Genomic DNA, 13,962 nt, shown 5'->3' with positions numbered 1-13,962 from the left:
GATTTATACTAGGAAAGAAATTAACCAATTGTTATTATTTTATTCAAATTAAAATCAAAATCAAATCAAAAATCATTTATTTGCAATCAAACATGGTTACACAACGCAACACAACAGACAACTTACATAATATAATAACTATAATATGTGGTACAATGCTTTAGCTGCGAATAATGCTTTTAGAAGCTCTGTAGCCAAGCCCAAAATCAAATTTATATCCATTCAATAGCTAGTTTACAGAATTACGATTGAGATAAAAAAGGAAACCCTTTGGGAATGTCTTAATGAAAACATTATGTAAATGTAGGCTTGTTGATGTACTACGTATTTAATTACTGTCTTTATAAAAGCTTTTTTAAATACATATGTAAAATATTTATTTTGTTCAATCTAATGTTATGCTTTGTTCAATAAATGTATTATTTCTACTTCCTTATCACTTTAGGTCATTTTGTTTAACTATGTATTTATGTACCTCCCACTAAATATGCGTGTGACATTTATTATTATATAGTACAAAAGAGAACATGAATTCATTTTAATTTTAACGAAGGAAATTTTCGGTCATGTAATGGATACACAATTTAATTTAATTTAAATACATGACACAGTTGATTGCCATCTATACCTAAACAAAAAATGTTTTTAATATAAGAATCTATTGTGCATTTCGTTTTTTTTTAGTTAATTAAACAAAATAAAATATTTAATGTAAATGTCGTAAAAACAATTGAAAATCCAGTGTAATGTTTCTGAATTCAATAGCATTATTCTTAGTTCAGGCATCTAATCACAAAAGCTCAATTAGGAAAGCAATCTAAGTCTTACAGTCTACAGTCTTCAACTACTTAGGTCCAAAGGATCTCTGGTTTAGTTCACGTTCAGAATTCTGCAAGCTCATCTTAGAGAGCACGTGCTTTCAATAACTCCTCGTGGAAAGTAATGACAACGAACATTCGATTCGATCTTTATTGCGGTTATATTTAGATTCAGTATTTAATTACGTAGACTTATGGAGAGAGCAAGGTCAGTTTTTTTTTAATAAGGAAAGATCGAATAAGGTCTTCATCTTTTCTCCGCTAACTCCAAATATATGCATTGAGATATTTCATAATAATGTCGCTTGCCGGCTTCCTTACGACCAACTTACGACACATTCACTGGCACTTTGTGTCGCTAAAAATAAATGTGAAGTAAATTTGCTTTGCTATAAAATAATTCCCTAAATCTCTTTAGTACAATTTTTTTGAAATGTCGTCGTTTATGGAGTTCGCTTTGATGCTTTAACACGAGGTGCGTTAAAAGCAACCCATAATTTTTTCAATAAAACGTGTATTTGAATACATTTTTCTACAAATATCTTAAGATATGGATACCAGAACGACAGGAACTTGTTCGAAACAAGAGTACATAATAAGGTTATTATTTAAGTAGATTCTTTTTGCACTATCCCATGAACTTCATACATTTCCTTTCCCATCGTTGCCTTGTAGTGATTGCTATAAGGCCGCCTCTTGTACAAACGATGTCTGTTTTTGTAATAATATTATTTTTGTCATTATTTAGTTTGTGCAATAAAGTGTTATAAATAAATAATTTATTGTTAACGGTCTACTTCATAATATAAGCTTTTTTATGTGATTTTCACGTCACACACACACTTTTCACTCTATTAAAATCCCATTCTGCAGTAAATGTATTTCAGTCTTATGGACCTTAATGAATTGCATTTTCACTTCAATTAAAAGAAATCGTTTAAAATTTTTGAACAAAAACCGAAACGTCATAATTAAAATAAAATTTACAATGCTAAAATACTATTGTTCTTGAAAAATAAATAAGTACTTAAAATTTACCTACTTATAAACATTACCACTTATTCAAGCTTAAAAAACAGATAGACATACATTTACATAATATAATGCAATAATAAATATTAATTAAAAACCTGCACATACAGTAAAAATAATGGCGAACCACAAAACTATTTTATTACGATTGAAGGTTATTATAAAGTGGTAAGAACTTTAACATTATGTATTATTAAATTAAAACAAAGTTTTTCGTCGCATCCATCTGTCTGTCGATAAGCTCAAGAAATGCGTATCATATTTAATGGATTTTTTTATAAATTTACTTTATTTTGATCCATGAGATTTTTATTTATTCGTTGAAATATATAGAGAATATAATAATATAATTATCAGTGATTACGCCCGTTTAAATATGAATGATCATCAGCCATTCGATGTCCACTGCTGGACGTAGGCCTCTCCTAATGCACGCCACTGAGCCCGGTCGTTGGCTCTTTGCCGCCAGTTGTGGCCAGCAACCTTTCGGAAATATGTATAGTAATTAGTATGTCTATATATAATATGTATATGTAAAATAGGTATATATTTTATGTTAACATATGCCAATGTGCCCCTGCTGGTATATTCCCCGCTTCTGATTTCTTAAATAATGGTAAAATGTAGTCTGCAATCAATTGGAAATATGTATATTCATGGAAGTAATATTAATTTAATTTAAATTACTAAAATGATCTTTAATCATTGCGAAATCATTAACCTATGGATATAAAAAGTCAAGGCAATTAAAATATTTAATTGTTTTTTTTTCTTAACAATGTAAATTGCGAGACACCGTCTCGTCTAATATATCATATTGAATAATTTACATTAGTTGTATTATTGTAAGAAACAAAATAAATTAAAAATGAAGTTCTTTAATTTTAAAGAAAAATTATTTATTAAATTTATTTATTATTATATTGTAATATATTGCTATAATAGATAGATTTATAATAATACTGTTTTTTTGTCGTCTATAGGTAATCAAAGCAAGTAAAAGAAGGGCATAAGTAAATAAAAAGAAAACTTAACATAGACGGCATAGCAAATGTACTACAAACACATTTATATATATTTTAACTTCAACTAAGTAGTCTTTAAAAACTTAATTAAAAACAAACATTTCGACCTTATACATATTTTAGTCAAGTTAGCCCTGTCTTATAGTTTTGGGAATTGGGACATATCTCTCTTTGAGTTTACATTAAAACCTTAATTTAAAATATCTGTAAATATTTTTAAAGTGAATAAATCATAGGGATAAATTGAGGAAGATAAGTATTTATTCCTTTTAGCAATAGGTAATGTAATCCATCCGATTATGATGAAACTTTGATAAATTGTTGAGCACTTTAATGCTCTATTATTGCGATGGTCTATTTCATAATAAATTTAAATGGATCAAAACTTTGATGCGAATCCTTATAATACAAATAATCTACAACTAGGTGGAGTGCTGCAGCTTTTCATACAATTTTTTTTGAAACAACACTTTTTTAGGGGAAAGAATTGTAATCATAGGACATTTTGAAAATCATGTTATCGATGTTCAATCGTGATAGAATACTGGATATGATACGTTGTTAGAATATAAATAGATCTGCCATTAACATTCCCGGGATAGCTGTATAAACATACATATGTATAGAATTGTAAGTTAGGCGATAAGTATACTACTTAGGTACACAATACACATAGGTATATGTGCATAGTGTTAGGTATATAAAAAACGTTTTTCAAATGAATCCTTTTCTTATACTTTTATGTTGATAGAAATATTATTTATATATGCCTAAGCATTTTAGTGCCTTGTAGAGTTTTGTTGCCTGGTAGAGATCCTTGCACAGTAATAAGTCCGCCTATCGTTCTATACTATTATATATTTATTTCTCTATATTTTGTATGTTACAATCACTATCACTACATAGTATAAAACAAAGTCGCTTTCCCTGTCCCTATGTCCCTATGTCCCTTTGTACGCTTAAATCTTTGAAACTACGCAACGGATTTTGATGCGGTTTTTTTTAATAGATAGAGTGATTCAAGAGGAAGGTTTATATGTATAATAAGATCCATTAAGTAGTGGAGAAGTACTGTTATTTTTGAGGTTTCTAATGTGATGTCGTAAAAAATTACATTTATTCCGCTTACATTGCAAACGCAGGCTGAACCCTACGAGTTTTATCAAAATAATGTACTAAGTATTATACACATTGAAAAGGTCTACAGAAAAGTCCGCGATGGTATATGTCTATCTCTTATGGATAACCCACAATAACTTTTTTTTGTCATTTACTTTTTACGACAAATAATGGCTAATTTTCGAAGCGATTTTAACCAATACAGCATTAATCCTTAACCAATTAAATACCATGGATACATTGTTCATTTAATATAGATATATATGGCCCTTTACACCGTATGATTTAAGTGAATATTTTCGAAGATATTACAGATTTAAAAATTGCAGGACGTAGCGTTTGCGGCCGCCCGGCTATGTATTTTATACCCGTGCGATGCCGGAGGCCGGAGCGGGCCGCTATATTTTTATACCTATACAACGTTCACAATTTTTCTGTAGTGTATTTAGTATCAGCATTGCACCCGTGCGAAGCCGGGGCGGGTCGCTAGTGTACAATAAAACGTACAACAAAATGAATGTATATAATACGCACGATTCGCTTTTCGCATCAATATTATTCCAACACCAAACTGATAATTTATTTTAACATTGATAATTCTATTTTTTTTTTCTGTTCTGATAATTTTCAAATATTTTTATTTAAAATATATAAGTATGCCATCTTATAGTAATTCATTATAATTCAACCTAACATTGGTAGGTACATTGCACAATATGCTAATGAAGCTTGATCGAAATCTGATCAATATCTACATCAGTTTCTAATAATGTCCAGCTATCTCATATCGAAAACTGGTCATCTGCATTATTTAAAATTTAAATATGTTATTTTTTTAATACTTGGATGTATTTATACATCCATACTAATATTATAAATGCGAAAGTAACTCTGTCTGTCTGTCTGTTACTCAATCACGCCTAAACTACTGAACCAATTTTCATGAAATTTGGTATGGAGATATTTTGATACCCGAGAAAGGACATCGGCTACTTTTTATCCCAGGATAATTACGTAATCCCGGAAATCCCACGGGAACGGGAACTATGCGGGTTTTCCTTTGCAAACGCGGGCGAAGCCGCGGGCGGAAATCTAGTGAAATCATAAGATTAGATTCATAAAGTACCTATGTAGAGTAAATTTAATTTTGTAAAGAGTACTTGTAGAGTCACATTGGAACAACAGAAAAACAATTGCTTACAATAATATACACTACCCGCCATAATAAGCAATTTAGATAGTGATGATATATATAATGATTTTATCAGTATATTCTTTTTATACATAGTTTATTTCATATTTACGCTTTGTGATCACACATATTAATGTATTATAATATTATTATGAATAATAATCTTATAAATCAAAGGTAAACAACTTTAACACTATATTTTATCATTAACAGTTTTTTAACCCTGAGGAATAACGAAAATGTTAATTAGGTGAGCATAATATGCATGTTTAATAAGTGACTAAATGTGTAATAGAATAGTGGTCGAAAAGTGAACAATAATTAAAGTAATGTATTTAATTTATACAATACTAGATTTCCGCCCGCGGCTTCGCCCGCGTTTGCAAAGGAAAACCCGCATAGTTCCCGTTCCCGTGGGATTTCCGGGATAAAAACTATCCTATGCGTTAATCCAAGTTACCCTCTATATGTGTGATAAATTTCATTGTAATCGGTTCAGTAGTTTTTACGTGAAAGAGTAACAAACATCCATACATCCATACATCCTTTCAAACTTTCACCTTTATAATATATATTAGATAGATATATTATAAATATTAGAATATTAGATAATATTATTATAATAAGTTTCGGTCTGCCGCTTTGGTAGAGTAGCTACTAGCTAGCCTGCCTGCCAGTGTTAAAAACCAAAAAGCTCAGAGGGAGGAATGAAATATCATTTGAAATTCACGGATGCATGAAACCGAATAAAAAAATTCTCACGTATTTTACAAATTTCATAAATCAACAAAAAATTTATAAATATACGTATAGAGTTTATCTCATTAATTTTTATTAAGTGTATTATATCGAAATATTTTTTTTTGTCTTTTGATTAACGATTAAGGAGAAAAAAATCGTACAAAAACCGTATGCGTTTGCATGAAATTATTAATTAGTACAAAAATATAGGCCTTGGAATTTGGATAGATATATTACCCTCTTGTGTCATGTACATATCTACCTAAATCCATAGTCCAAGTGATCAAAAAAGTTCGAAATACTGTGGACATTTGTTTTAATTAATTTTATCGTATTTTTTTATATAGTCAACGTGTAAAATATATTATAATTATATATATAATTGCGATTGTAATGAAATGGTATGTTGCATACCAAGTTTTATTAACAGATAACCTCATAAATGTCGCTTTCGCAACATTCCCGAAATATATATTTGCGTTTTTTAGTATTGTTCAAGCAACACAAGGCTGAATACCGAGGAAACAATATGATAATTTGATCGTATATAATCACCGTATAATATAGCGAACGTATATAATCATAGAAAAGTTTAAGATCACAAACAGAAAATCTTTTCCTAGCAAACTTTATGCGCAAGAACTAGAAATGTATTATCATACCTGATACCCAGAATGAAGCAGCTGGGGTGTTCGAATAAATCAAATGATGTCACTTTTAAAGCGACGAACTATATTTGTGGCTGTGGGAACAATGCAAATTTTTCTCTTTAACAATGCCCCATTTTCAGTAACGTTTGAATAACTACATAATACATTGCTGTAATTTTATTCTAAAAAAATCTATTAGAATTTAAAACAATTGTGCCAAATTTGAATAAAATAGCATAGGTACCTTGGAATAGACGAAAAAAATATAAGTAGCTGCTTACTGAATGCGTAATTAATGACCGGCGTATTCAAAACCTTGGTAATTTCAAAAATTTATATTTAATGTTGGTACTTATTTCTTAATGAGGAAATAAATCGGAATTAAAATTATATCCCAATAAAAAACAATGAAACGGCTATAAGAAAAATAAGTACGCTGTACAGAGCACGTGAAATGAGGCGTAGCTGATATAACAATGAACCGCCAAAATCACTGGATCAAGTTCTTTTTTTTATTGTTTGTTTGTTGTAATGTGGACATTATGTTAACATTTGTATACAAAATGAGCTTACATAAATAATAATGAAAAGGATGCTATATAAACTCGGTGTAAATAATACCACATAAATATAAAAATCGATACAAATACTAATATTTATTTCCATATAATTTATAGATTACGAACATCCATAAAAGTTTAATATATTACAAAACAAGTCCATGATCCAGTATAAGAAAAGCATTATAGGTATTTAATTTATGCAAATACATACATTCATTTATACTCATATTAAAAGTACAATTAAATATTTCCAAAGCACATTTACAAAATATAGGAGGTTAATATTCGTGTATAGTAGGTACCTAATTATAATAATATGCTTAAAAGTACTAAATAAGTAGTATAAAGATCACCTTATTATTAATTCATACATAACATACCCTTTCATTTTTTAAGCTCCCTTATTGCCTTTTTTCATATTACGCAAAATAAAAGAATACATTTAGAAGTATCATAAAAATATCCTTAAAATAAATTCACCCATTTTTTTTTAAATTTATCCAAAATTTTATAACTCCATATGTAATTGTTTGTTATAATTATGTATAATTAAATCTACAGATAATACAATGCTTCAAGTGCAACTGACCTTGAATAATGTATCCTATATTTTGTAGTATTTAAACTCACTTAATTTAATTAACTACACAGAACTATAAAACAATTCACATTTGAACAGTATTTATTAAATGAACGTAAATCGTGAAGCGCGAGCCTGCGGACCGCCGCGCTGGCGTATAGTCTGCCTTATACTAAAAGCCGCTCCGTAAACATTGCACACTTTTTGAGCGGTTTCCTTTACATTTTTGAGATTTATTTTGTTTTACATTATTTCTATACATACACATACACAAGTAATTGTAATTACATGAATGCTGCATACTTTGAAAGCAGTTCAATTATGTATTTAATAAATACTTTATAAATTTAATTGACATTAAAAATGTTAAATTAACTTTTGGTAAATCGGGTGACCGGTTTTGATGACCCTTATGATCCCTAATATTATGATGAAATATGAGTAGGTATGTTTTTCATTTAATTATTAGAAAATGAAGTTCGTTACTGCAATCTAACAGGTAGAGCGGGCAAGGCGGTAGAGCTCAGTTATATTTTACTTATTATGATTGCGAAATTCCTAAATATTGAACTGTGTAATTTACAGTTTATGGTTTGTATTTTATCGTAGCTTACATCCACTATTTGATATTACATAAATCGTTCATATGATCGGATCCTTTTCTATATCATACGTATGTACATATTAGGTTCCTTATCTCATCCTTTTAATTACATATATTATTAAAGTTTCAAATAATGACTTACATATATATTTACGTATGTACATATTAGGTTCCTTATCTCATCCTTTTAATTACATATATTATTAAAGTTTCAAATAATGACTTACATATATATTTACTAGCGACCCGCCCCGGCTTCGCACGGGTGCAATGCTGATACTAAAAACACTACAGAAAAACTGTGAACGTTGTATATAAAAACATAGCGGCCCGGCCGGCCGGTACCACCGCTAACGCTACGTCCCGCAATTTTTAAATCTGTAATATCTTCGAAAATATTCACTTAAATCATACGGTGTAAAGGGCCATATAGATCTATATTAAATGAACAATGTATTCAAGGTATTTAATTGGTTAAGGATTAATGCTGTGTTGGTTAAAATCGCATCGAAAATTAGCCATTATTTGTCGTAAAAAGTAAATGACAAAAAAAAGTTATTGTGGGTTATCCATAAGAGATAGACATATACCATCGCGGACTTTTCTGTAGACCTTTTCAATGTGTATAATACTTAGTACATTATTTTGATAAAACTCGTAGGGTTCAGCCTGCGTTTGCAATGTAAGCGGAAAGAATGAAATTTTTTACGACATCACATTAGAAACCTCAAAAATAACAGTACTTCTCCACTATTTAATGGATGTTATTATACATATAAACCTTCCTCTTGAATCACTCTATCTATTAAAAAAAACCGCATCAAAATCCGTTGCGTAGTTTCAAAGATTTAAGCGTACAAAGGGACATAGGGACATAGGGACAGGGAAAGCGACTTTGTTTTATACTATGTAGTGATATGCCATGCTCTTTTTTTGCTATTACCATAATTACAATGGAGTAATTATTTCATTACTTTAACCCAAGAAATGTATTACCTTTCCTACATGTTTAAATATTAATAAGATCGTCCGGATGTTAATCTAAACAACTCTATTAAATCGTAATCAGACTACTTACGCCTTAAACGCCTTAATGAGTATCGTTGATTTATATTTATTTTAATATCTTTTTAATTAACTATATCCCTTTTTTATCTTGTAAAGTTAAGTATTTATGGCCCACATATACTATGTATTATGATAGCTATCATTAAAAAAACAAATTTAAAACGATTCGTCGTTATGGAAACGTCTGTTAAAAATTGATGTTGACGATAATGGTTCTAGCCTACGATATTTTCGCGTGAAATCGGGATAAATAGTAGCAGGTACCCTACCTATATTCTATTTGAAACTAAACTCTATCTCTTTAGTCCTTACCTTAAAATAAATACGATCAGTACCTACGTTTTTGTGAATCAGTAACAAATAACAACAAACTTCCGCATTTAATAATATTATCAGGATGTAAAATAATTGTATTTTATAAAATATGTAATATTATATGGATATTATAATAATCATATAAGTACATGAAACACGGATAGAGGGGCGTATTGTACCTATATATGTTTTAGTTGGAATCTGTAGTACTGACTCTACGTATCTGATGATTAATGTACCTACGGTCTGTTAACTGTTTTATACAATATTTACAAAAAGTATTAGCAATTAAATAATCTATAGACTATAATATTATAAAACTGAAGAGTTTTTGTTTGTTTGAACGCGCTAATCTCTGGAAGTACTGGTCCGATTTGGAAAATTATTTCGGTGTTAGATAGCCTATTTATTGGGGAAGGCTTATAGCCTTGCCTAGATATAATATCATCACGCTAAGACCAACAGGAGCGGAGCACTGCGGGTATAACCGCGGGGCACAGCTAGTAGCATTATACATATATTTTTGCTTTTGTGCTACGTTCAGGGCATGATCCATTTCAGTTTATAATTACGTATGTAAATACGGTGTAGCAGAACAATTTATATATTAACTATTTATTATACATAATTTTAATGTCTTGTCATTCACATAATGATTATGAATATTATACTAGCCCATTGAACCAAAGCCTAGGCAATTTCTTAAAACACTACAGCAAATGCGACAATTATTAATCTTATATTTTATGATGCATATAGGTATACAATACTGCAACAGTATTGTATATATTTTGTATATTGTGTACTTTTTTATTCAAATTGAGCTAGGTACACACCTTAGAGTATTTATACTACTGTAATTTATACTCTAAGGTACATAAGTACATCCATTTTAACTTTTTATACTCGTAAAAAACTTCGATTCGTTAGAGGAAAGAAATGATGTTTTCCTTTAGTCACGAAATAGATCAGTTAATGGTAAGTAATTAGTTAAAGTTGCCATAATTAAAATAGAACGTTTTTGCTCAGAAGAAACCTTAACGAAAGAACATAAATGTATCCGTACCGATTAGTCACGATTAGGTTATTGCCTTCAAAATCGGGACAATTGTAGGCTTATCATGCATGGAGGCACGAATAAAAACATTTTTTTTTTATTCTTAGTTTTTTGTAAATATTCCGTTTACACGCGGTTTCAACCAATCTCAATCATTTGTGTAGCTTGAATAGTAATTTATCCAATTTAGTAGCCCATTCCTCACGATTGTTTTATTTTTTTTTAACTGAGGAACGTGATATTCAAAACAATTGAGGGTTGTGAACAAACAATGCAGCAACAATATCAAAGGAAAAAACAGAAAATATAAACAATAATTAACTTACTGAATCGTTTGAATGTATTTTCTATGGCATATAGTAGCAAACAGCAATTAAAATATCTAATTAATATACCTACCAGTAATTGAACAAGTTTTGCATTCCAAGGATGAAATTTTTTTCATACGAAAGATCACTGAATGTATTTAAAAAAATGCAGATAATGTGTAAAGATATGCGATACTCATATCATATTGTTTTTTAGCGTTAAGTCTAAAAAAAATTATGTTTTTCTTTTTATATTTGCCACGGAATAAATTAAGAATTAATCGAAAAATCGTGAACATTGTTCAAGTAACCAGTGTCAGTAGTATCTAACGAGTTTGCGCAAGAACCTCGAACTTCTGATTATAAACAAACTCGCGCAAAGCGAAACTTTATAAAATTACAAAGTTAAACCGGTATCATTTTCACAAAGTACTTTTTGAACGAAGAAACTATTCAGATGCTTACCTTTCAAACGTTTCTGCATGTGATGCAAAATTGCATCTTTGTTACTCTTTCATGACTTTGAATTTTACCTAGATTCACCTATTTCAACGAATCTGTACGTAGTATGGAAGGCATATTACTTTGTGTTTGCTTTTATTATTAAATCTGTCATACCTCATTACAAATATATTTTTTTACATAAATTATAAACAATTTTAACTGGTTCAAAAAATGAACTAGAAATTTGAAAACTTTCTTCCAAAAATGCATTGTTACGGTGCTTTTATTATCTCTCTACAGTTGTGTTTTCTTAAAGTTTCCTTTTATTATTCCATTTCTTTATCCCTTACTTGTTTGGATCACAGCGATCGTCCACGATACGGCCGTCTATTTGTACCTCCACTTCATTTACTTTACTCTTTTTTAATTCCTAACTTTTTTTATTCTTCCTTGCTTTCTTTCTTTATACATTTATATTTAGTATTATCTACCCTTGGAGATCAATTTAATTTTATCTAGATACTCTTGAAAATGTAAATAACATAAGTTGTAAAATATATTTTAAATACGCAGTAATTAACCTTTTGAACGCCAATGACATCTATAGATGTCATGCGCAATCGTGCCCTGTGCGCCAACGACACCTATACATGCCAAGAAACAGATCATAGATAAATACAAAATAAACATATTAAACCTTTACGTTTACGTGTTTTATTTATACAGTTTATGAACTGAATCCCCAGTTATTACATAATTGTACACAGTAAACAAAATTGCCAAGTAGTTATTCAAATATTTGATGACAAAAAATAACTTAATTAATGGCTAAAAAAGCATGTTCTCTCGCGCCAATGACATGTATACGTGCCTACTAGTGATGTAGTGTAATATTCAAGTAACTTCATTAAAATTTCAGCGAAATTACTCTAATTCGCTTAATTTTTGTAATAACTACAAAAAAAATATATAAGCTTAGTCACTGAGAAAAAAGGTAAATACTACATTCTTTGGTATAATACCATATTGTCTATATTGTGGATTGTAATAACGGTAGTAACAAATTAATTATTATAGTTGAGGGTAAATCTGTTTCTTTGTAATAAATCAGTCTGTCGTTGAAGCCCGCCTTTCATTTACGTATCATTGGCGACGAGGCAGGATTTTTTTATCTTTGTGTTTCAACTGTTTGTTCTTCGCGAAATCCAAGATGCCTATCGGTAAAATAGAACCTTTCAATTTGAGTTCGAAGCAGTGGCCTGCGTATATACGACGAGTAAATCAGTACATAAAATTGAACGAGATTGGTGACGATTTAAAGGTGTCCATGTTGATAACGGTCGTGGGCGAAGAAACATACGCGTTGATGTGCGATCTATGTGCTCCGAGTTTCCCTGAAAATAAAACTTATGAACAATTAATACAAATTGTGACGGAACATTTGGAACCTCAGCGTTCCGAAATCGCCGAGAGACACGTGTTTCGATTGCGGCGTCAGCGTGCCGGCGAATCGCTCACTGAGTACCTACAGGCGTTAAAGCATCTCGCGGCTACTTGCAATTTTGGTAAATGCAGTTCGTGTTCAACTCTGGAAGAGAACTTGCGCGATCAATTCGTGTCGGGGCTATCGAACGATGCGATGCGCTCCAGAATATTCGCCGAGAAAAAAATTCAGTACAAGGAGGCCGTGGAACTCGCGCTAGCTTTAGAGGCTGCGGAGAAGCATGCAGAAGTGAGCGGCTCCACCGGGGCGGGGACGACAGATTCAACGGCGGCGGCGAGCGGCGAGGCGGGCGAGGGCCTGCACTACGCGCGCGGCGGCGGCGGCTCGGCCGGCCAGCGCGCGCGGCCGCTGCGGGCTGCCGGCGCGCGGGGCGCGGGCCGCACGCTCGAGGCGCGGCCGGCCGCCGGCGCGGAGGCGCTCGGTCACCGCGGGCGCAACTGTTGGCGCTGCGGCAAGGCGCATGCGGCAGAAAAGTGTCGGTTTAAGCATTACAACTGTGATGAGTGCGGCCAGCGGGGCCATATTAAAGTGATGTGCAAACGAGTGTCAGGTCGTCAAAATTTCGTAAGCGACGAGTCGGACGACGGTTTGTACAACATCGACGTTACGACACGAGGTAACCAACCATTCTTTGTTGACTTGTTAATTGACAATAAACTTATTCAATGTGAAGTGGACACGGGCAGTCGTATTTCGGCAATAAGCGAGGATATGTATAATCGTTTGTTCTCGCATAAATTAATAAAAACTGATAATTTAATTTTACGTTGTTATTCGGGTTCACGAATTCAGTCTCTGGGTTTCATCGAGGTGGACGTACGTCTAGGCAGAGTGTATAAAAAAGAATTACGATTATATGTTATTAAACAGGGCGCACGGCCTTTATTAGGAAGAGAGTGGATGCGCGCGTTAAACATTACAGAAATCCGCCTCAATGAAATC

At 31.6% G+C, this 13,962-nt stretch overlaps 1 protein-coding gene across 2 annotated transcripts in view; it reads right to left on the bottom strand.

The window, feature by feature from the left end:
• Window positions 1-7,875, bottom strand: part of LOC149908875 (pyrokinin-1 receptor-like) — a 51,965-nt gene extending 44,090 nt beyond the window's left edge. For both annotated transcript variants that reach the window (XM_090120458.1, XM_090120459.1), the window contains exon 1: window positions 7,730-7,875. The gene's annotated coding sequence lies outside the window, so the exon portion shown is untranslated. The remainder of the gene's footprint in view (window positions 1-7,729) is intronic.
• Window positions 7,876-13,962: the final 6,087 nt, after the last annotated feature.

This window comes from Colias eurytheme, chromosome 4 (assembly GCF_061535395.1).
Source record: "Colias eurytheme isolate Ceu_HAF_F1 chromosome 4, ilColEury1 Martin Lab GWU primary, whole genome shotgun sequence".
Classification (NCBI taxonomy): domain Eukaryota; kingdom Metazoa; phylum Arthropoda; class Insecta; order Lepidoptera; family Pieridae; genus Colias; species Colias eurytheme.
The sequence above is the reverse complement of the archived record's forward strand: the minus strand, read 5'-3'. Positions and strand labels throughout refer to the sequence as shown.